Source organism: Lepeophtheirus salmonis, chromosome 5 (assembly GCF_016086655.4).
Source record: "Lepeophtheirus salmonis chromosome 5, UVic_Lsal_1.4, whole genome shotgun sequence".
Classification (NCBI taxonomy): Eukaryota; Metazoa; Arthropoda; class Copepoda; order Siphonostomatoida; family Caligidae; genus Lepeophtheirus; species Lepeophtheirus salmonis.
The window spans coordinates 24,241,515-24,268,024 of record NC_052135.2 but is presented as its reverse complement, the minus strand read 5'-3'; the positions used below and the strand labels follow the sequence as shown (position 1 = coordinate 24,268,024).

Below are 26,510 nucleotides of genomic sequence, written 5' to 3'. Positions count from 1 at the left end.
GGTCATAACCGTTTATGCCCTCATGCGTTGTTGGAGATGTTTGGTTCTGGTGGTGGTGCATGAGAGAGAGAGAGAGAAAGAAAGAAAGAAAGAAAGGGGGAAAAAGAGAAAGAAATCAGGAAAAGCTGCAATTTATTCTATGTTATTTTCAAATTGCGATTTTGTACAAGTTGCAGCAGCTATCACAATCCGTGTGTATTAAACATTCAAACGAATAAATGTACGTATTTGTAATGTCGAGTTTCATGCAATACTTATTATTGAATATTCTTTAATTCACTATGTTATGTGCTGGGATGGGGGTTTTGTAGAAGAAAGTACAGTTTAGAGATTATTAAAAAAAAGAAAAACGGTGTTTTTCTTTTTGGTGTATTCCTTAATAGATCCTCGTGGTGTTAGCATCTATCAATGAAGGAAGAATTCCCGCTTATTTTTCGTGCATTTAAAAAAATGCATAATAATATTTATTTAAATATAACTTTATTATTTTCCTTGCACTTTTAAATGTAGAAGGTTCTTCAATTTTGGATACTGTAAAAAATCATATAATTGACAGCTTATGCTAACAAAGGTTAAGAATTCAGTAGTACCATATTTTAATGCCCTAGAACATATTGTAATACCTTGCGACATATGGAATATGCTCAAGCAATGGTTTTATTTATTATTTTTGTAATATATTGCAAAGCACAAGGGGTTTGAAGACACCCGGTCGTAAACCACTTCTCTAGAGGTACGTGGAGGAACGTAACGTTCAATACATAGGTTAAGAAATCATTGGTTATATATATGAATATATAGTTTGGTCATTTTGGTGGTATGTACACGGAGATCGTGATATTTTATTTGGTGGTGCACACTGTAAAAAGTTTGAAAATCACTGTTTCAGATTGTCTATACCAGGGGTTGTCAACCTATGGCACGCGTGCCACTGCCGGCACATGGAGGATATTCACTGATTCGTGCAAATTAGAACATATTCCTGTAGTTTGTGTATGTCTTTTACCATTATTGTTGATAGTGACATACTCATTGATTATAAATGTTAGTTGGCACTCCATGTCTCAAAGGTTGCCTTCTCCTGGTCTGTACATTAATGCTATCATTTTTGTACAAATATAATAGGCGTATTCTGTGATACATAGATAATCATCCAAGGGGCCCAATGTTACATTGTTACTTGTAGATTCTATGATAAGTAATTTCGATACATCAGAGTACGAATACTCAATGGTCGAAGGGAAACGAAACCGGGCTCATTTGGGTCCCAGTTATCGAAATAGTAAAGGGAGCAAATGGGGGACATGATTTGCAGTTGTAATAATTAACTATTGAATAAGATGTTATATGTAGTTGTACCTTCTACTTATATACTATACAAAATCCTAACTTGCTCACAACATATGTAGTGTTTCAACATAAAAATTATCATGAACAAAAATCAAAGAAAGGGCGAAATCCCAAGTTATTTTTTAACTTCATATATATGGTATATACAGGGCAAATTCTCATAATCATATTTGAGTCTATTATAGGATTTGTAGTCAAATTCGTGGGATAAATTAAGATACTCAAAAATTTTAGCTTTAGCTAAGAACTTTTATTGGATTAAATAGACTTATATTGGCCCGATATGGCCTTTCAAATCAAATCTGTCTTTTTTTTATTATGACGATCAATTTTGGATACTTTAAGACCAAAATTAGAACACACACAAAGGGTTAATAAGAATAATTTGCAGATAGAAATGAACGATAATTTATTGAAGAATGCAAATCTTATCTAGTCTCAATTTTGATACAAATCTTTCTAACTTGATTTTGTGTGGACGGACAACATGTATATTATAATATATACAGTACATACATATTCGTAAAGTATAATTGAAAATTCTTTTCTTATTTTGCTCATAGGTAGAACAGCAATAACAACAACACCTCCCCCTATCAAAACCAATTAACTGTGAATCCTTTTATAAAAGTATTATTTTTTACTTCAACCTAAAAAAATAGAGAGAGAGAATAAAAAGAGATCCATGAATTAGATAGCTTTTTCCTCTTTCTCTCTTTACTACCATGCCTTTAAGCATGAAATACCTTTATTATTTTTACATGCATACATAATAATCTAAAACGGTATTTTTCTTTTCGTATTTCAATGTGTGTTTCGTTGCAAAGGCAAAGTATATTTCTCTAATTGGTTTAAAAGTTAAGAATCTTGATCCAGAACTTTGTTATTACTAGAAATGTGCAAAAAGCGGCCTTTTTGGCAAGCTGGGATCAAAGCTATATAAATATAATTGAACAAAAACAAAAATGAACGCCTAACAATTTGAAGACTATTTGGGTGGAGAGTAGCTTAGCTCCCATGATGGTTCGTTAATTTACCTGGGAGAAAGTATGAGGGGGAGGAAATAAACACAAATCCCACTCCGTATTTAGCAAAGACTTATATATGCAGGAAATACAACAATGTCGATCCTCAATTTTATTCTTAGTTGGACCAACATGGACTTAACTTAATATAATTCCGAACAAATTCTGAGTGTACATCTCCATTATCCACTAGCTCACACAATATGTATTTAGATGTTACCTTCTCAAGAATTAAAACAGGTTTATATAATAAAATAAACCATGCCATGAATATTATTCTATCACTAACTACACAAATCCCAGTAAATTGCCCTTTTATGTTAGTATTCAACTGCATTTTTTTCAACTTTTCAAAAAGAAGAAAAAAATGATGCATTCGTTACGAGGGAAAATGAGTAAAGTCATCTATATTGAAATCTCTATATTGACATTTTGCAGAGATTTTTTTCTTCTAAAAGTAAAGGAAATATTTTCAAGTTAACTGGCACTTTTTATGCCTCAATTTTATATCTTTGGCGTGGATCACACAGAAATTATGTTAGTTAGTAAGCTGTATTGCATATATATAAATACTTCTTTGAAGATGTTTTCATTATTTCTTCATTCTTGTAGAGGACAAATCTATTAAATAGCTGTTTTGACAGTTTTGTACACATTGTAAAGTGTACAAATGTATTAAATAAAAGGTGATTTGGGATAAATCAGCTTAATAATACCAGTGCTCGACAACATATGAACTGACGTAATTTTTCAGAGTGATTATATTTTTTATTTAACCTTTTCAGGCATAACTTTGTAACTCTATTTTAACATATCCAATAAATATTCTGTTCTAAGGACATAATCCTTAGTCATGGTACAGTCGTACAAAATATAACCTTTGTTGAGCCCGACACTTATTGTAGTTATGAGCTGAATAGTGTGTTGTTTATTTTCAAAGCTGTTAAAATAAGTATTTTATTTTTGAAGAGAGAACATCTAAATATAAAGTAATCACTAGTCCAGGAAGGAAGAACAGTAAAACTGAGGATTTTTTGCGGAGTTATAGGAGCAAGTTGTTGTTGGAGTACGACTAGAATGGAGGATTCCTTTCTATATTCGAAATGAGACGTGTAATTATTTTCTTCCTCCCTCTTATAGTAGCTGCGTGTAGCTAATCTCATGAAACGTCTCCTCCAAAACATTCTTCAATTTGGCATAGTTACAACATTGATTTTCGGTTTCTTTTTTATAGCATACTTTTACCAACTCTAGCCATGGGCATGGTATCTAACTCATAACAACAACGAATTCCTCCAGAAGAAAAATATACACATATAATAAATAAGAGAGAACCTTCAATTTCATAGTTGATAAGCATTAAAACTTTTGTGGCTTTCGCCCCCCCCCCCTCCTCTCCCTTCTTATTTGCTTACTTGATATCTTGTAATTGTATGGACCCTCCCTATTTAGTTTTATTAGCATGTTGTTAGGTCATATATTTATGCATTTCAATCAATACATATTAATGTGTACAATGTACATTAGACTGTTCCATTTTCAGGTTAATATTTTTCTCCCTTTTCTGTTGGGAAAAATAAAAAACTGACTTTAACAAAGTTTGGGGTCAGTTTCTGGGGCAAAACTGGCCATTATTAGGCCACTTCCACCGGATTTAGTTTATTTGTTACAAATATTGTGTACCTTGTTATCAATAATTTAGGGGGTCTAAAATCTACTCAATGACATGCAATTTCCCTTTTTTTGAAATATAACCAGGGACGCACGCAAGAGCAAGAAATGCCGTTACCCCCTAATTTTTAGACTCGGCCCAAAAAGATTAGCCACCTCCAAGTAAAATTAGAATTTTCATATTCAAATTCTTTTTGTTTCTTTTTTGGAGTGTACAAGGGGCAAAAAATAATTAAGCCATTTTTTCCAAATTAAAACGGCATGTACCTGAGAGGCCTCAAAAAAATTGTTGTCTCCACCAGAAACAGTCTTTGTGCTTGGGAATAAAAGTATTCACCCGAAATCAGGACAGCCCAATGTACATAGATGCTATAAATAAGAGGAATAAGTTGTGAAAACTTATTTTAATGATAATTATTTTTTTTCTTCTTATTATTATTCCTTTGGCATGACTTTGTACGTACGAAGGCAAAATTGGACCTTAAAAATACATAGAGAAGAAATGAGTATGGAGTATGGTTGCGTATAGGCATTGCCAATAAGTAGGAAAGATTCTTTTATTTATTTTTTGATCCTTGGAAGAAATCCCTTCATGCCAGATACAACATACTATCCCTTCTTTCCTTATTTATTTATTTATTTTCCTATTCATACATCTTATTCTTTATATATATATATATATGGGTATGTATTATAGGGCCGTATGTCATCTTTAGGTATTAATACAGTGTTTCTCTAAAGTCATTCTATGGACAAAAAAGAGAGAGAGAATAGTAATAATCCCCCGTATAGCGCGCATCTTTTTTATAGCTTACATTTTCAGAAAGGAAAAATCCCAATATATGTTCAAAATTTCCTCTCTTTAGTCCACAGAGAAAAAAACTGTATTAATATTTGTTAGGGGTGTAAACAATGTCTATCAATAGGAACAATGCTACATTGAATATATAAATAAAATTTGCCACCCCTTTTTTTCACTTTGATTGGGGCTTAAAAATGTCATCGTAAAACAAGGGAATTTCGCATTCTTTATTTTCTTACATGCTGAATACTTTTCCGGACTGACTGTAATCGAAGCTCAAAAATAGTTGAGAAACAATATCCACCTAAATGTAGAATCTACATATGTACGTACATTGCTATATCGTTATTAATAATAGACGATATATAAATTGGTTTCTTTCTCTTCCTCTCTTATTTCACATCAATATATATTTATTCCTGCTGTGTGAAAATCAGGGGAAGAAGAATAAGAAAAACATTCAACCAACCAACCCTCTATGTTGGTTCTTGTTATTTCAGTTGTTATTCTTATTTTCATAAAAATAAGAAAATTGTTATTGTAATAATAATGTATTTTTGAATGTGGAGGTATACCTTTGGTTATATTTGTTTCCATTCCTCCAAGAAGTTTCTTCTTCTTCCTAAGACCTGAAGGAAAATCCACCAGACTCGTAGTCATCCTCCTTCTCCACTACCCACCCCAAAAACATGAAGAATAGTCTTTATAGTATACATTAATATATAATGTACCTAATCTAATTTCTTCGTTCCTTACCCTCAATTCTCCCCTCTTCCTTTTCTTCTCCAGGGGGTTCACCGCCCAATTTACCAAATGGGAATGTACATATGTATCTCCTTTTTTTGTTTTGTAGGGTATGGCTACACGTCTAATTGCCTTCCCAATGACGTAATCTTTCCCTTATTCCAAGTTGGAAGCCTTTTTATCCGATCATGCAATTCAAATTATACAATTTATCTACATACATATATGTATGATAGGCTGCGTTGTAACTTTTATAAGCAGACTGTACAAGTAAAAAGGTTATAAAATCCCTCATTTTAATTATTACGTGTGTCATTTTGGCTTATTAAAATTACTTATGTATTATTACATATTATTTTTTTTACAAAAAAATGAAACTTTATAATGTAGGGCTGTAATTACCCAGGGCCTGAGACCTAATTATTTTGTCAGTATTTGTATTTATTTATTTATTGACGGTGAGTCATTCATTCAGGATCAGATTGTGCCACAGAATATGTGCTATGAATGAGTATTTCCCAACAAAAAGTCAATGATTGTACCATTCATATATCGACACTCCATCATGGAATATTCAATTATTCATCTCATTTTTATTTGCAATTTGTAGACGACATGGATACAGTGTCTACATATATCCATTTTTCGTATTTTCTCGTATTGATTTGATCTTTGCATATTTAAATGAACGTATATATGTATGTATTTTATATGAATAATTCAATGTCACAAGTTGTGTAGGTACTTACTCGTGCGAAGACTATAGAAGGGTGGAGCTCCCCCTGTGGCTATTGTTTTGTTTTCGTTGTTTTTTCTTTCTTTCCCTATTTTACATAGCTATGTGGCTGGCTACATATGTACGTACACTTAACACAACATATCCATAATTACAGTCCTTATAAAATATGAATTAATATCTTAAATTATTGAAAGGGCTTCTCTCTCCCTGACTATTTATTTATTAATTTATGTATCGATCCTCAATTATAATGCTTCATTTGGGTCAGTAATGGTGGCTATATATATAGCCACGTACATTATAAATATAATAATCAAATCGTGTCATGAAATATAGATGAACCCCATGAACCTCTCCCTTTCCTTCTCTTTGGTGTTTGTGTTATGTTACTCTTTCTTTCTTTCTTTCTTTCTCTCTTTCTTTTTTTTTACTTTGGAGAAAGGAAAAGAAGAAGAAACTCCAAAGAGGGGATTAGAGGGGAATCGGAATTTTACAAATAAAAAAATAAGGATTTGAATATTAAAAGTATGGTTGTAAATCCTAAGGATTTTTTAGCGTGCGAGTTTTTTGTTATGGGAACATCTTTCATTCTTGAGGGGAGACCTTCCAAGTATAAAGTGTAAGCACGAGTGTGTGTGTCTACTCTTGAATGACGAATAGATATACTGATAATTTGTTGGGAAATTAGGAGAGTAAGACCCTCTTGGACTAAGAGTAGAATTGAAGAGCGAAAATTGAGTTCTACTTACGAGTATGCAAGTCCTGAGACATGTGTTTGTTTGCTTCATTTGACAACTGTTCCAATCTAATTTAATGAAATGTCATGACAGCTAAGCTGCTCTCCTCTTCCAAATTTTTCCCTGGTTTCTTTTATTTTAAAATACCCAATACGCTTATAATTTACAACCCTTATTATAAAACTATCACCAGAGGAAGGGGTAATTGCATCCCCTGCACTCCTGTTTTGACTATGGCTTATATCGTCTATACATCCCTTGTGAGCCAAAAAAAGAAAAAAAAGAAGAGGTTTTTGAGCCCAGTGTATTATACATTTTGTAGTTTTACTTGATCCATCATAATTTCATTTTATAAATTTTTTTTCTTTTTAAATAAAGAAGAAGAGCCCCATTGTCTATGAATAGAACCCAACAACAAGAGCAGGAACGAAATTATTATTCCATACAAGAGTGAGTTTTAATAATATGACGATGATTAAAGTGGGTAAAAAACAAAAAAACTAGTTCCTTCTTAAACCCATTATTACGCCCTTGCCCCCCCCCCCTTCCCCTCACACACATGTTGAGCTATTTTTTCTTTCTTTCCTTCCTTTCTATATATATAAGTATAATATCATGTACTTGTCTGGTGTTGTACTATACATACATATAGAATAAATAGATTTCTAAAAAAAAAAATTGAATGGCTCTGTGTGACTCATTGAGTTGCTCCAATCTACTCTTGTTGCACTAAATACTCACTACTACCGAAAGGTGTATTTTAAAACAACAATATCAGGAATTGTAAGCATCTGTCTAAAAAGCCAGGAATAAGGAAATAAGTAGTTGCATGAGGATTGTGTAGGTACATTGTTGTACTCTAATCATTGATATATTTGTACTTCCACATTGTATAATGCAGATATAGGTAGGTAGGTACTCAATAATTGCAATAACAAAAGAACGCACATTGTACATACAGTGTATGTATATTGAAAAAGAGAGCTTTGAAAATTGACTTTTTCTCACACACACACACACACATATAAGAAATAATAATAATCTTATAACAAAAAAAAAAAAACGAACAAAAAATAAAAAGGTCAAAAGTTTCCTTAAGGGGGTTTATATCTTAGGGTCAAATTAATTGGCCCTCCTTCCTTCCTTTTTTTCCTTGGAAACTTATATTTTGTATACAAAGTCACAATATATATGTACATTATACATATCTAGGTATAGTCGGTTCACTTACTCACTCACCACTACTACCACCATGACTCCAATGAGATCTTGAGGGCTATATTTAATCCAAGGGAGGGAGGCGGAGAATGAGAAGAAAAACCAATAAATTACCATCGTTTCTACGTAATATGTATACATAGAAATGTATATATACCTACTTAACTATGTGCTTGCTTACTTACTTACTTCCATACCTCTGTATGTTGTCTTTCTTCCTAACAACAACTGTCTGATAGTTCTTGGAATGTGTCTTATTTTCCTTTTTTCTCTATGAATATATATAATATTTATCTCACATCCGTGGTCAAGGAAAACAGGAATGTTCTATGAGAATTTGGTTCCTGTTTTTATCAAGGAGGAGGAGGGGAGATACAGACTCATGTACAATAAGAGTGACATACTTATGTATGTTATGTATTAGTGTTGAGACTCGGTTTTGAGGGATTTTTCTAGACTGATTTTGACCAATATTTCGCCATAGACACGGTGTTACCCCACTAACATTAAACTTTACACCGTATTTTGTTGTCAGCTGTGTATGTGTATGCTTCTTTTTCTCTAATCAGTGATGAATGGGCAATCTATCAAATGATTCTGGGGCCTTTTTCCTTTGTTTATTTTCGTAAGGTTGTGTGATAAAATAAAAGTTACGATATTAGACCGAAATTTAATCGTTTTCTTAAGGTAGACCGATTTTTTTGGGCTCAATCTATGAACCAATTTTCTACCCTATCCTCATTTATGAGTTATACAAATACGATTCAGGCAACACCTTTAACTTCATATGACGTCATTTTAGGTTGATGTTCTCAATTTTGAAATACATGACGTCATCAACAATTCATTTATAGAATTGGTCAAGACCGAATTAAAATGATACCAACCCGGGCGATTTTACCTTTGGGACCAACCTGCAATTTTTTTTCTTTTTTTTTAGACTGGTCCAGACCTAGCTTCTTTAAAGGACCGAATTATTTATGTCTACTAAGAATCATAACAGTTTCAGACCAAACCCCTACACAATTATGTCTATAGCTGATGCTTTGTTGATTACTGTGGGGTATCTTACTTAAGAGTTCAGATAGAAGTCGATTATTACGATAACCCGGAATGCAGAGAATGATTAGGGCTAACAACGATCAAGGAGATTATATTTATTCCATCAGACAAATCAATTACATAAAATAAGTCAAAAAACGACTTTGATCTTGTGGAGATAAGTAATCACCACTGTGTAAAAATAGGATAAATGTTTATATAACACAGTTTAAAAGTATAAAACATTTTTAGTACATAGATTACGGGATAAGTCCAGTATAATTATCGATTACTTGTTCTACATATATAATGGGTAGAGCAGCAAAACGTATACTGTTAATTCATGTTTGTTTTTTCTTATTACTATGAAAAGTTTAGTGATTTTTTTTTATATATTCTGTTTCTGCCGTCCTTTTTATATAAACAAACTAAACTAATCAGTTAGTCATTTCATCATCATGAGCGAGCAACAACCTTTTGCAGCACATCTCCGATATCCTAGATGATGTGATGAAGATTACGGATATTGTTAAATATTCTAGGAGCCTGGTTTTTACGTTGCCCACTATGAAAAAAATGGAGAAGACCTCTCCAGGATGTCAGGAAGTGGAAGGCATAATTAAAGAGGGATAATAAGTTCTTGTTGTGTTAATATAAAGATATATAAGAATAAAAAGGAGGATCCCACTAAGTTGATGAATAGCCTCACACATGACCTTTCTGTGGATCCTAGGACCATCAGGAGGACTATAAAGAACAACTTGGGATTAGTTTCTTTCGCAAGGACTCCATGGACAGAGGAGCATGAAAGCCAGAAGGTTCGATGAGTGCAAGAAAATCCTCATATGGATCAAGGCAAATGAGTCAATTCCACAGCCGTCAGAATGACCGCTAGCAAAATAAGAGGTCCAAGGGTTTACCATACCAAATATACGGCTCAAACTATGGTCGTCGGCGTTGTGCCTCTGATGGAAAGAATATGGTTCCGTTCATTTTCAAGGCTAGACAGAAAATCGGCCAGGAGGCCTACTATAAAGTACTTTGGTACACCATCTTACCATGGCTGAAGACCAACTACCCGGACGGTAACCACATGTGGATTCAGTACGATACCCCCTCTCACACGTCCACCAAGTGCCCAAAGTTCAGGCCAGATAACATGGCTCAATTTGTGTCAAAAGATATGGCCCCCTCTATCACCAAATTTGAACCCACTGAACTTTTCTATATGGGGCACTTTGGAGAGAAAAACCAACAGGACCTCAATCACAAATGTGGACTCACTGAAGTCCTCCATAGTTGCTGCATGGGAAAAATTGTCAGAGGAGTTTGTCATCAACTCCTGCATGGTGGCCTTCAGACGACGTGTAAAAGCTATTATTGAAAATAGAGGTGGTCATATTGAGTGAATAAGCTTTGCAAAAACCTTATCTACATGTTTTGTTAATATATTTTCTTTTTTTTTTGCCTATTATTGAAAATATAAAATTATTGATGTATTTCTAAATCCATCACTTGAATCCACGTTTTTCTACCCTACCCTGTATATCTATTATAATATAATAAGTCTGATTTTTTGTTTTTGATTCTTCGACTTATACTTAACAAAAATACGTATGAAGCAAATTTTTGAATATAACAGAAGAAAAATCTTAAATATTTTTATTAGATTTGTTATTTTCTTTATTCTTATATATAATTTCAAAATATTAGGCATCTCCCCCCTAAAATAGGCACTGATTGGGGACATAGTGTCCTTTTTTTTTTCTTTTTTAAATCTAAATAATATAGTCACCTTAAATTATGGCGTGCGCCTACATAATCAGAATAATGACCAAAAATCAGGAAAAGGAGGAAATCCCATTTATTTATTTTTTTAATTTATAGTTCATAGTTTATAACATAAATGCAGCAAATCAATAGTTTATTGACATTTTTTGTCAATTCGATGCTAATTATTCAAATTCAAGAATTTTAGCTATGGTTGTTATACCTTTAAGTAACTTATATTGACTCTGCTATAAGCCCTTTCAACCATAAAATCTATAAATTTATCATTCCTTCATAGTCAAGTTTAATTTTGGCTACTGCATTTTTCTACACACCCAAGGGATGTCTAAGAATAATTAGTTGATAGAAATGGAGGAGGATTTGTTGAAGAATACAAGTCTAATCCGGAGTCATTTTTTAGAAAAATCATTTTAGCTTTCTTTTGTGTTGACGGGGCGTCATGAGTACACAATATAGCGTCCCAGAGAAATAAATGGATCCACATTCTCCTCCTGTTTGTTATATGTAGGAACGGGCATATATTGGTTTGTGTGGTTATAGATACGTAAATAGCTGTTATGTACACACAATAAATATGTGGATAATATTTGCTCATGTTTTAAATTCAAGAACCTAAAACCACATGATTCATTCTTGTCGTCATTATCATCATCTTTTGAAGAAAAAAACACGTCAAAATGAGTTGTGGATTCTCTCAAAGAACAGTTATTTAAAGACGCGTGTTGTATAGCCTCGATCCTCTTTCTCTTTCTCTCTATTTCTTAACAACGTTCTATTACTACAGCATAGACAGAAGGCGTTGTTATTCTTTGAATTGTATTTTTGGACAAAGGAGGAGATATACATAGCGGTGAAGTGAGAAGAAGGAATCCTCTGTAGTAGTATTACTTATAAATATATATTCACTTAAATGGTTTTTCACATGGAAATTAAATTGATGAGGATGATCCTTGGTTGGTTCTAAGTAATCATGTTTTTATTTTCTTTTAAAAAAATAAATAAATAATATTGTTTCTTCTCCTCTATACTAAAAAAACAACAAACACATCCAAATAACACAAGAGCTATAATAGTAAAAATAATAACACACCACTCTAATGATCTAAAGTAATTTCAAAATAACGACCATTTAGTGTGCCAATATGTACGTATGTAGTTTCTTCTTTCCATAAAATATAATGATAATAATAGTATTTACCAAAATAACAAATACATAATAATGCTTATATCACTGTAATTTTTGGCAATGAGCTGCTCTTTCCCTCTTCTTGATTATAATATAAGTATATATGTACATACAATATATACTTATATAAATCTCTTAATGTCAAAAACGATTTTTTTGGTAGTGTTCGCTCTATCATCATACCCACCACCATGGTTATACTGGATTGTAGATCTTGTGTACAAGTTGCCATTTCTATAAAAGAAGCTACAATTTCTTCGCCTTTAAGGACATTATTTAATTAGAAAATGGGCTGTTCTAATTGCCAACATTTCATTGATACTATCATTTCATTTTAATCTACATATTAAAATTACATGGTTATTTTGTATTGTTGAGTAATATATCTCTGGTCATTTGAACTTTATTATGTGTCTCAGAATACGGATATTTTAGCCATTTGTATTAAAATAGTAAAAAATTACACCTTTAATATATTCATGGAGTATTTAATTATTGCATTATCCTGGACCTAAGTACTGTCAATCCTTCATTTAAAATGATTCATCATATTTTTGGGTTGCAACATGTATAATTTGCTTATGTAAGTTAAATTACATGTACACAACATAGATACCACACACTTTTAACTTAACCTATTAGGACTTTTATCGTCGTCATTTCACGATTTACAATTCTTGAAACCTTTCCACTGACCTCCACAGGTTGTTTTTTTTCTTTTCGGAGTACAAATGTAGTTACTTTACAGCTCATATTGTAAATCGTTAGTAGGACGCAATATGTCTACTGAGTTGGACTGAGTGACGAAGGTATTAAATAGGTAGGGAATCACTAAAGATATAAAACAAAGTGACAAGAGACGTCTGTTAAATAGCTTGAGAAGATTTCCTTGACTATGAAAAAAATTTTACTCGTGCAATATCTCAGTTTTGAGATATTAGAATAGATGACGTTTTTTTGTATAGATTTTTCTCAGGACGTATGCAATTGTTTCCATCCATCAACTTACTGATATCACCCTTGTTAATTCACTTACATAGAGTTTGCGTAGTTAGTTTTAGAGTAAATCATATTCTTGGTACCTCTAGTGGACAAAAAAGTATTCTCTTAACCAACTAAATTCGGACAAAGATAGATCATGCGGTCATTGTTTTGCCAATTGGTTTATAGCTTTTGGGAATCACTTTACACGATAATAATTATCACAAATTTGAGTTTGAATTAGTCACATTTCAATTTTGTCTATTTCTATAAACAAATTATTCTGATTAATCCTTTGAAAACGCCACAAATTGCAATTAAAGAAGTAAAAAGTCATCTTTACAATTATATGACTATTAATCGATAGAGATTCGATTTAAAAGAATATATTCATCGTTGATTTTGTCTTGTTTCGTCCCAAATGGTCTTGTCTTTATTTCATCAATAAAAGAAAACATTTATGCGAGTCGAACGACAAATTAAAAAAAAAAACAAAAAAAAACTTCAAAAAATGATTTTCTTTGTATAATTAAATTGTCATGTAAAAGCATTCGTTGACACAATTAACACCGACTATATCAAGGGCAAATTAAGTTACATAAATCAAATGAAGGTTTTTGACTATGTATGTATAGTTTGAATATAATATATCCTATGATATAAAAATGAGTATAAATTGCACATATTTTCTCTTTTTTTAATTTTTGAGCAAGATTGTTTTGGTATGTGAATTCCCCACTTAGTTGTAGGGTTGTAGAACTCCTAATTGCTGTTGATGTAGAAATTTATATAAGGCATAAGTAGTTGTTGGTTAGTTGGTTGGTGGCAGTCAGGGAGGCTGAGTAGTAGTAAGTCTAGTATGTTGATGATGAAGGGGCTTGGTAAGAAGGAGATGACTTCTTGTTTTTGTGTATTTTTTCTTTTAGTGAATTATATATATTTAAATGTTGTAGTTACTACTACTACCTACGTCATAAAAAAAGAAGAGGGTATATTTTAAACCTACTCATCATCAAATGATACCGCCTCCTCTACGTTGTTGTATGTGTTCAAATCTCCTGATTATGTAGTGAGTTTGTGACTTGGAGGAGAGCCGGTTTTTGAGGAGGATTTATCATTTAAAGGATGTGTTTGTTGTTGTTCAAGTGTTGATGATGATGACTTGAAGGGTTTGAAGTGTTGTCGTTGTCGTCCTCGTTCTATATACACTCTCTCTTCTCTTTTTATTTTAGCATGAGATGAGCCATGCTTGTAAAAAATATGATATTGGAAGAGTGCGATACTTTTTGAAGTTGCAACTTGGAGAGTGTTTTATTTTTCAAGGCTGTTATCATTATTATTTTATTCATGAAGAGTAAGAAGAGTGGTTTGCTTGGGAAGTCTTAAGTCATTGTAGAAGTAAGGATTGACATTGACGCCTAAATTCTTGCTAGATGCCTAGTGGGATTTGTGTTCATTCCCTTCTTCTCGTACTGCACGAAGCTAATCTATCTAATAAAACGTCATGGCAGCTTAGCTACTCTTCTCTCAAACAATCTTAAAATTGTCAGTTTTATTCTTTTAACATACCTGCAATACTATAAACCAAGTGGCAAGCCGACGAACACCTTATCAATACTTCTTTTTTAAATATATATTTACGGGAATACTTTTATCCGCTAGTGGAGTCATTAGGATCAGGCCTATGACTAAAAACGTCACAATAAATTAACAATCTTTTTTATTTAAAACTGGGTCCTTCTTAAAAAAAAAATGATCAAAAAAGTTATTGTCTTCTCTAAAAAAATTTGTACTCTCAAATAAGTTAGAAAAAAATTTAATTCGTCTTTTCTAAAGAAAAAAAACGTCATTTGTCAAATTTTCTCTTTTGTCACTTTTTGAAAAAATGATTTGTCAAATTTAGCATAAAAACAACATTCTGTCAAAATTGCAAAACAAAACAAAAACAAAAATCATAAAACCTATTCATGCCCCTGATTAGGGTTCCAGGAAAATGATTATGAAACGAACTTCATCAACGTCCATGAATTCACCTTTTTAACTTGAATTCTTTGAAGAGAAGAAAACTTAAAAAAAAAAAAAAAATCCCAAAGGCAAAATGATCAAGTGGGGGAAAATGGTACTCATTTCATGGAGTAACGTCATTTGTACTGGTATAGATAGGATTGTTTTTACAAAAGTTTCCGTCTTTGGTCCATAAATGATAAGTACCCATGTAAAAGCACGAGTCAGAAGTTAAATTAGAAACGTACCGGAACCCACCCCTTGTACATCATATATATATATATAGTTGCTAGTATTGAGACACGGTCTGATACCAAATTTTCCCCGGTTCGGTCGGAAGGGATCCTATGCAATTGGTACAGGGGGGGGGGGAAGTACCATTTTTTGGAGAGACCAATTCGGATTTAATTTTATTACTACGGCACTGAAACGCAACACTCATATTGTCGTCTTCCAAGTGGTATAGTTTGGAATGTTAGGAGGAACATGGTGGAGAATGATGCCTTTTTAGAGATTCAATATAACCTATTATACAACCAAAACACATAAAATGCTGTACTCGTATCTACAAACACGGGGAGTGTAGGAGAGAAAATACATACATACATGTTTAAATTACTTCCTCTCTCTGCTCATCATGTATGTAAGTAAAAGAAAGGAAAGAAAAATATACATGGAACATGTTTTCCTACGGTTCAAAGCCCGAAAGAAGAAAAGTGGTTCATCATTCCCCTGGAGGCGAGTCATTCCACCGCCATAATAATAATTAGAAGAATTTAGAAGCAAAAAATAATAATGTATAAAAACATGAAAATCATCTCTTTGAATGGCTTTTCCTCCTCAGTCCTCTTATTCTTAAATACTTGTGTAATGGTGGTGGGACTATTATGAACGTATGTACTTCGTACTAGTGTTGGGGTTCGGTCTGAAAACGCTGGACCCATCTGAGACAGATATGATTTTTAGTCCTTTAAAGGGATCCAGATTAATTCTAAAGAAAAATTATGTCTGGATCGGTCTCATTTAAAATTCGGTATAGACCGATTCTATAGAGGAATGAATTGTTCTATGACGTGAGTTGTGTTTCAAAATGCTGAACATCCACCTACAATAACGTCATATAAAGTTAAATGTGTTGCGTAAATCATATTCGAACAACTCATAAATTAGGAATGGGGAGAAAATGGATATATAAATTGAGAGCGAAAAAGTCAGTCCACGGTTTAAAAAATATTAAATTTCGGTTTACAGTCTGAGATGGCGGTCTGGACTAAAATGTTGGTCCAGAAAAAATAACTCATTACCGAACCGGGTAGAAAAATGGTCTTGGGCCGAGTTTATGCGCTACTACGTACTTCCGTATATCTGTTTATTCATTTCCCAAATCTTACAAGTTATATACCTACATGGAGGGGAAAATGATGATGATTTCTTGTAGGTACATATTATAAACATGCTAATACGTCTAATAATATGTAATCATGATGTGTGCTTCTTTTATATTAAAATAATTAATAATAATGAGTCTTCCTCCCTCTCCCCGTCTCCTTCTTCATGACTGTATGTATGTAGATTTGACAAAGTAATCAACAGGATGTGGTTATGGAACTAATGGTGGCGGTGGTTGTGGCTGGTAGTGTTGTGATGATTCTCTCTTTCTTTCTGTTGTCGTACCTATACGTTATTCCTTATAGAAATTACAAATAATTATTAGTGTACCTAAATATTATGTAGACTACTCTGAGCATGTATAAAATTCCCTTAAATAGAAAAACAATTGGCTAAAATTATTTTGACGTTATCCATAAAGTTCTAAGCCGTTGTTCCAAATTTTGTTGGATAGAAAGTATACTTTATTGGGTTGCCATGAATTATTTATAACTTATTATACAACCTCCATTAATTCAGAGTTTTAAATGAATTAAGGTGTTGAGAAGAAACAATTGCATACGTTACGTGTTGTCATAGACAAGAAAATCTCCTCAAGTCACACACAACCGCTTTTTTTCACTTTTTTTATAGTTTGACACTTACATACATACAAATTTATGTATGTATCAGCTGTCTATTATTCTGCTTCTTTTCCACTGATCAGTGTGGCTTTAAACGTTGATAGATTGAATAAGAACTAGTTCTTGTAGTTAATCCTTACACAATTTCCAACAGTGATTAAATAATAATTCTTATTGTTGGGAATAATTGGTTAACTATTTATCAACTAACCTTTTTTTTTTTTTTTTTTTTTTTTTTTTTTTTTTTTTTTTGGAATGAAAGGTTCTGAGATACCTGATACGCAAAATAGTTCCCCAACAGATGTTTTCCTCCCTCTTTATTATTTTAGCTTTTTCATCTCAAGGGTGTATTCCCTACTTTTCTTTCTCTCTCTCTCTCTCTCTTCCTTTTCTCCTTCCTCAACAGCAGCTCACTACTCAATTTTCCTTCCTTTCTTTTCCCTCCCTCCCTCCCTCCCTCCCTCCCTCCATTCTTCTCTTTCTTTCTTTTGCATTATTATCCTTACTTAGTGAAAGGGTGGTGGTTGCTATTACGTACAACTTTGCTTACTTACATAAACTTTATTTGTTGTTTTTTCTCTCTCTCCCATGCACAAAATGGATTCCATCTCTCTCTGTATGTAAATATAGGTATACACTTATATTCTTTGTAGTATTTCCCTCATCCTTCATAATACATATTAGTAACATAATATACTCATCAGCATTATTATATAATAGTGTATAGGGATTCAAGGGAGCACGTGGAATTATGATACCTGCTAGTGTTGGGTGTCGGTCTGAAAATCCTAGACTGTTATGATTTTTAGTTGACCGAACAAATTTCTTCCTTTAAAGACCAGTCTCAAAGAAAAATTCCGCCTATATAGATCGGCCCTTTAGAAAAATTACCTCTAGATCGGTCCCTAAAAAATTATATTAGAATCCGTGTCATATAAAATTCGGTCTAGATCGATTCTATAGATGAATTGTTGATGACGCTATGTGTGTTTCAAAATTGTGAACACCGACCTACTATAACGTCATTTAAAGTTAAATGTGTTGCATAAATCATATTTGTACAACTCATCAATCGCGATAGGGGATAACATTGGTCCACCATTTGAAAACAATTAAATTTCGATCCACAGTCCGCACCTTACCTTGCTAACCAAAAATTGTCCAGTACATTTTCTCATTAGCTATCGAAATTTCTCCTTATTTCCCTATAATCAGTGTTCTGAAGGTTGATTAGTCGAATTCAAATGATATCTTATTCAGCTGTGCACTATTGTCAACAATTATTGAGGAAAAATTCCAAAGGAACTACCAACTACCAACTGGTAATGGACCATTTTTCTGTTTCTTTTTGGAGGAAACGCTGTATATGTGTCTACGATCGCGCTTTAAACCGAAATATCAGTCGAAATTACTATACAAAATTTAGTGAAGACCTAATTGAGAAAAAAAATTGATAATGAATCCGAATCTCCAAATGTATAGCAACCAACTGTCCTATTTTCCTCTTTTTACATCTTACATGGATATATTTTTTTTTACAAATTCATTAAATGTCCAGTTTTATGAGGTACAAACGGACCATATTTTAAGATTTAATTGGAAGACTAAAATCTAAAAAGATTTCAATTTTTTTAAGTAAGATCCAAAATATCTTTACTTAAAATAAGATATATATTATTGATTCTTGTTTGTTTGTTTTGTTTTTTACAAAAAAGATATATTGTTTATTCAATTTGTTAATATCTAAATATTAGCTACTTCCTCGCTAAACCGAGTCTCCTCTTTTTTTTCCTCTTTTTTTTAAATTGCCCCAAGAATCTAAGCCAGCCTAAGGGCACTGCGACTGCTGTTTTTTTAATTATATAATACTAAGTAATAAATCTATTCCAAACGACACAGAAACATAAATTAATTGAAAAAAATTTCATGTAAATTGAAAAATCTTATATTTAAGGATATATTAATAAACCTATCGCCTGTAATGGGTTAAACTAACCAATCTCATGTATTGTTAGTTTTTATTATTATATATAGGTAGATTAACCACATGAATATTGTCATGAATGGAAAATATCCTGTACGAAAAGTGCTCACAATAATACTAAATAGGTAGTTGTTCATCTAACAATCTGTCCCATCTACAGACGAGACTAGCCCATTTAAAGATATGTAGATATTTTCCCCATTTGCAAAACAATCGTTCAACATAGATAGCAGCCGTCGAAGCTGCCATTTAAAAAAGTATTGGGAAATTAGGAGGAGTTCCGTATGGTACTTGAAGTGTCCGGGGTGGTTTTAATTCATATAGAGACCCTAAGTTAACCTGTACAACCCATTGACCTGGAGCATGGGCGATTATATAGGTTTTTTAAAGTTGCAGCGGTGGTTTTAATCTTTCTTGAGGGTTAAGGCTAATTCTACACAAATCCCATGTGTCTGGAGGGGATTAGGATGGTTATTTTATTGCCACTTATCTGCAGATGGAAAACTATCAACGGGTCCTTCGATGGGTCCTACCAATCACTATAAATTTAGTATAACTGTGGGGAATTTTTGTCACATAACCTTTTCTGGATGGAAAACTGCTGCTGCACCGGATTATATATATGTGTATCTTTGGTCATTCCAATATTGTTATATCGATATATAAATATTATTACGTATTCTAATCGTTATTATTCCGATTGCGAAGACATTTTATTTAACTCCATGTGACATAGATGTATTATTATTTTTATTTTATAGTTGTAGTACATAGTCTGTATCAAATATTATGTTATGCTATGTATAAAAAGTAGAGTATACATACATAATATTACATATTATAATATTTGGATGAAGTACGTGCTTTTGTTGTTTGATCAATATTAATGAATGAAACCTTGCTTGCTCTCTTGTTTTTTTGTTCATGTTGTCTCGAATAGTAAAGTAAACTTATGCCTTCTTGGAATTAAAAATATTATATACTAGCCGTAGTACCCCGCATTGCACTAGAAATCCTCAGTTGTACACAACGTTCGTCATGAACTAACTCCGTCGTAGTTACTCAATATTTCGATGTTCTCTCCTCAAAAATTATTCATGAAATAATAATGATGACAGCTTTAAAAGAATCCACACATTCTTCAGGTTGCCAACAATAACAAAAAAGTTGCTATTCCTAAACTTATTGACTCAGGAATCATTTTCTAAATAGCTGCTTTTTAGCATATTAGAATATTATTGTCTTGAAGATCTAGGATCTTTACAAAAATAAATAAATGACTAAATATGTGGTATACGAGCTAATTATAACTTTTTTTGATTAAAGACAATAGATAAAATGTATCAACATATAATACGATTGTTTGAGTATTAACTAAACAAATAAAGATAGTTAGAACATCAATGAAACTCTTCTAAATTTAATATGTATGTACTCCACTTTTCTTTTTTAATATGAGGCACTTAGCGTAATCACGTTTGTTGTTGAATCTCATCTAAAATTACATTCATTATTTTGGATTTAATATAATGTACTTCCTTTTTATTCATTTTTTTTAATATCAGCTTTAACTACACACACTCATTAAAAATATATTAATCATTTTTGTATAACGTTTTTTTAATATGACATACACGCTCGAATGCATTGTTATTTCTTAGGTCAAGTATCTACGCAGTCCTAAAATACACTCAAAAATGAATATACAGAATCCCAACAGATATCCTAACATCAACACGGACAAACTTTGCTTGTCTAATATAGATGTATGTTAACTTTTTGGTCTAATTATATATAAGGGAGATTTCTTAATGTATGTATAATAGTGAAATTTGTTTCCCAACTTCTTTCGAATTTTGATTTCGTCTAGTGTGGAAAAATATGTCATGTGGTGAAAGAGTAACTTATACAAAATTCCACTATGCCATTTTGTATGTCATAGTTCTTGGTCGATGTTTAAAAAAATGCTAAAATTATTTATTTAGTCAATAAAGCTATTCGTTATTTTGCATAAAATCATTTTGATAGACGTTGTTATTTTTTTTATCACCTATAACCGACGCGTTTTTTTAGAAATCAAAATGGGGTAATTCTAATTAACAAGTAATATAACTGTGGGCAATGACAAAGTCAACAAAATGACATTGTTCTAACCTACAAAAATATTATTAGAGTTTTTTTCTAAAATAACTTCAGGAAATTTTGAGTATATTTCTTTTCTGAAAATGTGAGTTATAAAAAAAATGTATTCTATGCCCAGAATAAGTATAATTTTCTCATTTGGCTCCATAGGATTACTAGATAAATGTTTATTAAGTATGACGTCGTAGCAGAGCAACGACATTTTGCATAGGTTAATATTTTCTTACACCATGACTACATTTCCCCAATAACCGTTATCGAAATTCGAAAAAAGTTGAGAAACAATACGCCTTAATGACACTAGGACTCAGAAGGTATTTTTCCCTACTACGTTTAAATCGTAATTTATGGAAATTTGCCTTGAATATAACTGTTAAAGTCCTATTTAATCCAAAATAATCATATGAAGTCATTCAAAGAAGGTGTTTTACGTAGTAATCGGAGTTACGTGCAAGAATAGAAATAAAACGTGTACATGGGCAATGCCCAAAAAGTCAACAACATTTGTAAGGCTGAAACTTGTGTAAGAACCTTGTGGAGTTACGAAAAGGACTCGGTTGCAAGTCTGTGTCCAATTCATAAATTGCGTTTTCAACGTATTAGGGGAAAAAATGTATGCCCCAAAAGTCAGGAAATTGTACAATTATTAGCATCTGATGGCTTCACCTCTAAACTAAAGTTTCATACTAGGATATGGTCACAGAATGCAATTAAATTTTGAATCCGTTGATAATACAACATCAGCTTCACCTAGATCTCAAGGGGAGTAAAACAATTAGTCTGACTTTAACTAATTTAAGCTCTTTTAACTGAAGTATGAATGGTTCTTGTAAGTGTTGTAGGATTAACCAGAAATGGCTCATTTTCGTGGACAGGTACATTTTCCGTGGTTTTTTTATTTATTATTGTTATGGATGTGACTTGATTCGACTTCTTTGTAATATGTAAAATATAATAAATAATATATACTATTGTTATTCCTCATATTGTTATAATGGGGAGAGTAAAAAAAGATATATATAGTTGTACTATGGCACATTCATGTTGAATGTAAAACTTCCAATTTCAGACGAGTTGTCGTTATCATCATTTATGTATTTATAAATATATTTCAACTGGATTTTTTTTTGTTTGTTTTTTTGTACTCGTGAGCTCAATTGTCAATTTACAAAACATGTTTCTACTACAACATATTAATTATTATGTATTAATATGTGTTGTGTACAAGTTGTAACTTGTATAAGTAGGTTGTACGGTGTTACACATATTTTTATTACAACATCATCAGTCATTTTAAATATTAATTCCTGCTATGATTTCATTTTGATTTATTAAAATGACGCATATACCATGTACTATTTATGATGGGGGATCAACTATCCTCTCTTTACATCCTGCCCGGGAGTTAAAATGTCTTTGGGAAAAACAGTCAAAAATCGACTGAAAATGAGTTATGTAAACAAGCCGGGTTTTAGGAATCTCAAATCTCTATTTCTCAAGACAAGAAAACCTAAGCTAATAATAATAATTAATCGGCATTATTTGAATAACAAAAAACTGTTCCTCCTCCAAAATACTAGAAAAGGTTACATGTTTGCAACTCCGAATGCAGCCTGAAGCCACTTATTCTATTTTCTTATGAGGATGAGTGAGAAGACCTAAAGACACTCACTGATTGGATACGTCACAAATGATATCAAATCTTCCTCTTTAGTGGAACACTTTTTTTAACTCCTAAGATACTATTATTTCCCTCACTGTGGGCATTTGAAATAGATAATTTGCCACAGAATATTTCTTATCAAGTAAGTCACAAGTCAAGAAAATGTTACTTTTTCAAAACTTTATTCTACTTCAACTTCCTTAATTATACAATAATTAAAACTTCCTTCTTACACTAGAACATTATCATTTTTTTAAAACATAAAACTGTAAATTTAATACATATCAGAAATCTTATATGCAAAATCTAAAATATCACCTAGTAAGGGAGTCCTCGTACTCCTAAATTTATAAAGCATGTACGCTATTTTTATTTTCATAAAATGAATATCCTCTTAATGAGGCCTAATATAGATAAAACGAAAAATCTCTGACACTCGACTTCTTATCACTGATAGGCAAGTTAACTTACCTTTTTAACTAGTTAAGTTATAATTATTATTTCATCTTTTAATAACTAGTTGAGTTAAAGTTAATTTCTATATAAATTAACTAGTTAAGTTTAAGTTAATTTTGACTTTATTTCTTTTGAACAAGTTAAGTTTAAGTTAATTTACTTTAGAGTAGTTAAATTAACCTATCAAACATTGGTTAAGTTAATGTTAATTTCAATGTTAAAATAACTATTTAATTTCAAGCCAATTGAGAAATTTATCAAGGCTACATAATAAAGGTCGGTTGGGATTTTCTCCACTTCCAATTGAAGGATGAAGAAAAAAATACAGATTCAAAGTCTCAACATCTTTTGTTTTAAAGCGAAAAAGCAATGCAAGGGAAACTTGTTTCGTATGATAACTACTGGAGGAGGCTAATGTGGAAAAAAACACGTTCAACGACGTCTCTCAGATTTTCACTTCAACTTTAACTTAATCAAATTAACTTAAAGTTAAGATAATGCAGTTTAAAAAATTAACTAGTTCAGTTAAAAGTTAATTTTGATCAATATACTAGTTAATTTATAATTAAAATAATTTAGTTTCAATAATCAACTAGTTAAGTTATAAGTAAATTAACTTAACTAACTAACTTATATAAATTAAGTTAAATTATATTAACTTATCCATCTCTGCTTCTTATCCCTTCCGTATGCTTACATTATGAGAAAAAATGTTCTGGGGTCTCTTTTTCAAATTTACATAAAAACATTGCCTCTCCTCCCGTGTTTTTCCTTATTTGTTTCCAAAGGGTTAAGTATGGAATTTAAAAGATTTTTATAAATTTTATAATGTAATTTTAACAATTTAACACCCCAGTCAATGTCTTCTTTTAACAGATATATTATCCTCTTTTTAGATCCTGTTCGGGGATTTATTATAAATTCATTATATGTCTAGTTTATTCTTGATTAAGAGGACATTTGCCTTAGAAAAATGTCAAATTAAAACTAAGGAAAATACAAAATAAAATCTTGAACGAAGCACATTAATATAAAGAAATCATAATTAATTAATATTCTTAAATAAAACCCAACTTAAACCCTTTAAAACAGTGACTGATTGGGCCATATGTCCTCTTTTTTGAAAAACTACATATTTTCACCCTAATATTGGTCATTTAATATAACATTCAATTATTGCATTGTCTTCATACTCAGGCCCATGACGATGTTGTTTTTTTTAAAGGGGAGGGGGGAGTATTTTTGATCATTTTGAGATTTTTTTTATAAACCTAAATTTGACAAATAAAATTTTAGAAAAGTGACGAAAGACAAAATTGGAAAAATAACTTTTTTTTTTTAGAAAAGGCAAAAAAAATTGACTCAAATTATTTTGGAAGTGACAAAATTTGACCGCATAGCTTTTTTTTTATTTATGAAAAAACAATTTCAGAAGAAAATTTTTAACTGTTTATGAATTTATTTTTATATAAACAAAGACACAATTCTGACAACAACAACCAAACTTTGGCAAAAGAAGGTTGGTTGTTTTTTTGACAAAAAGCTTTTTCTAGGGGAATCCCTCTAGTCACACTATTTGTGATGAGCTGGCCCTGTTCATCAATAATATGATGTGTAAATTAGGTATTGATCTTATTGGGCTGCAACTTGTACAATTTTTTTATACAAGATACAACTTGTACACGACATTTACACCACACTCATAACGGAGTCGTCATTTTTCTATTTGATTATTGTTTATGTTGTTGGTTATTATTATTACTAGATTTCTTTCTTCTTCTTTTTGAAAAGTGGAGCATGTCAGGCGCAACAACACTGTACTAGGTATACATTATAATATAGTTTTTGAACATGAAGGAACCCTCATGCTGCTAATGACATCAAAAAGATGAAGAAGAGGCGGAAATAGCTATTTACATTTTATTATGTATGTTACAACAACTTCTTTTTTCATCTTCTGTGTATTTAGCAGAGTCAGACAAAGTTTGTTTTATGTGACTTCTTTTAGTTTTCTGTTTTGTTTTTTAGCTAAAGAACACTTTTTTCGTATAAATTTTTGATCAGGGCACTACTACTCTTTCCCTTTTTATTCTCGAATGTGAGTATATGTATATATAATAGAATAAAGGTACATAGATACATAGAGAACATCACTTCATACGATTCTTCCTGGGTTTGTTAGTGAATCAAGTATCATTAAAAATGTAGACCAAAGTACTTCCTCTCTTGAAATAAAAGAGAAACTTAACCCCCTTTTTTTGTTTTTGGATTTTACTAACTAAGTAACTAATGACTAAAGATGGGGTTTTTTTAAGAGCGCGAGGAGATAGCGGGATTGAAACATTCAAGAGTGCTACATCTGAAGTAAGACTTGTTAATATCAGCTGCCTGTTTTTTTATTTTGGAGGGGAAAAAAGCAATTACTGCCATAAAGAGGAGATACATTTTAAATTGTAATTATATTTAAATTCATATATATTCATATTATTATTCATTTTTAAATCAATTTACACTAAAAATAAACTAGAATTCCTCCTTTAGAGGGAAATATTGACAGACACACAAATTATTAAATAATGAACAAAAAAGAAGAAAGAGCACACGCATCAACTGTTTCCCTTTTCTAATCGTTATACTAAGTTTTTTTTCTTTACACAAATCCCCTCTTTAATAATAACCTATCTCTTTTCATGTATAGTATATACCATTGAGAACGAAATACATAGAGACGACAAAGAGATTTCAATTGACAGTTCGGCATAGAAGGATGGTGTTGATTAAAATCTTGAGTCTGCAGCAGAGGCGCAGGAATGAATTTACAGGAGAGGGGGCAAACTATATAATCGCGACGTATTAGTCATGCAACCACCTTTCCATATTTATTATTGAACTATAATACTTGGTCCTAAAAAAGTGGGGAGAATGACCACCCATCGGCCCCTATGGTTCTGGAACTACTGGTCG

At 31.8% G+C, this 26,510-nt stretch overlaps 1 protein-coding gene across 1 annotated transcript in view; it reads left to right on the top strand.

Annotated features, from left to right (window-relative positions):
* Positions 1-26,510, top strand: part of LOC121117098 (zinc finger SWIM domain-containing protein 5) — a 51,526-nt gene that overhangs the window by 7,827 nt on the left and 17,189 nt on the right. The window lies entirely within an intron of this gene.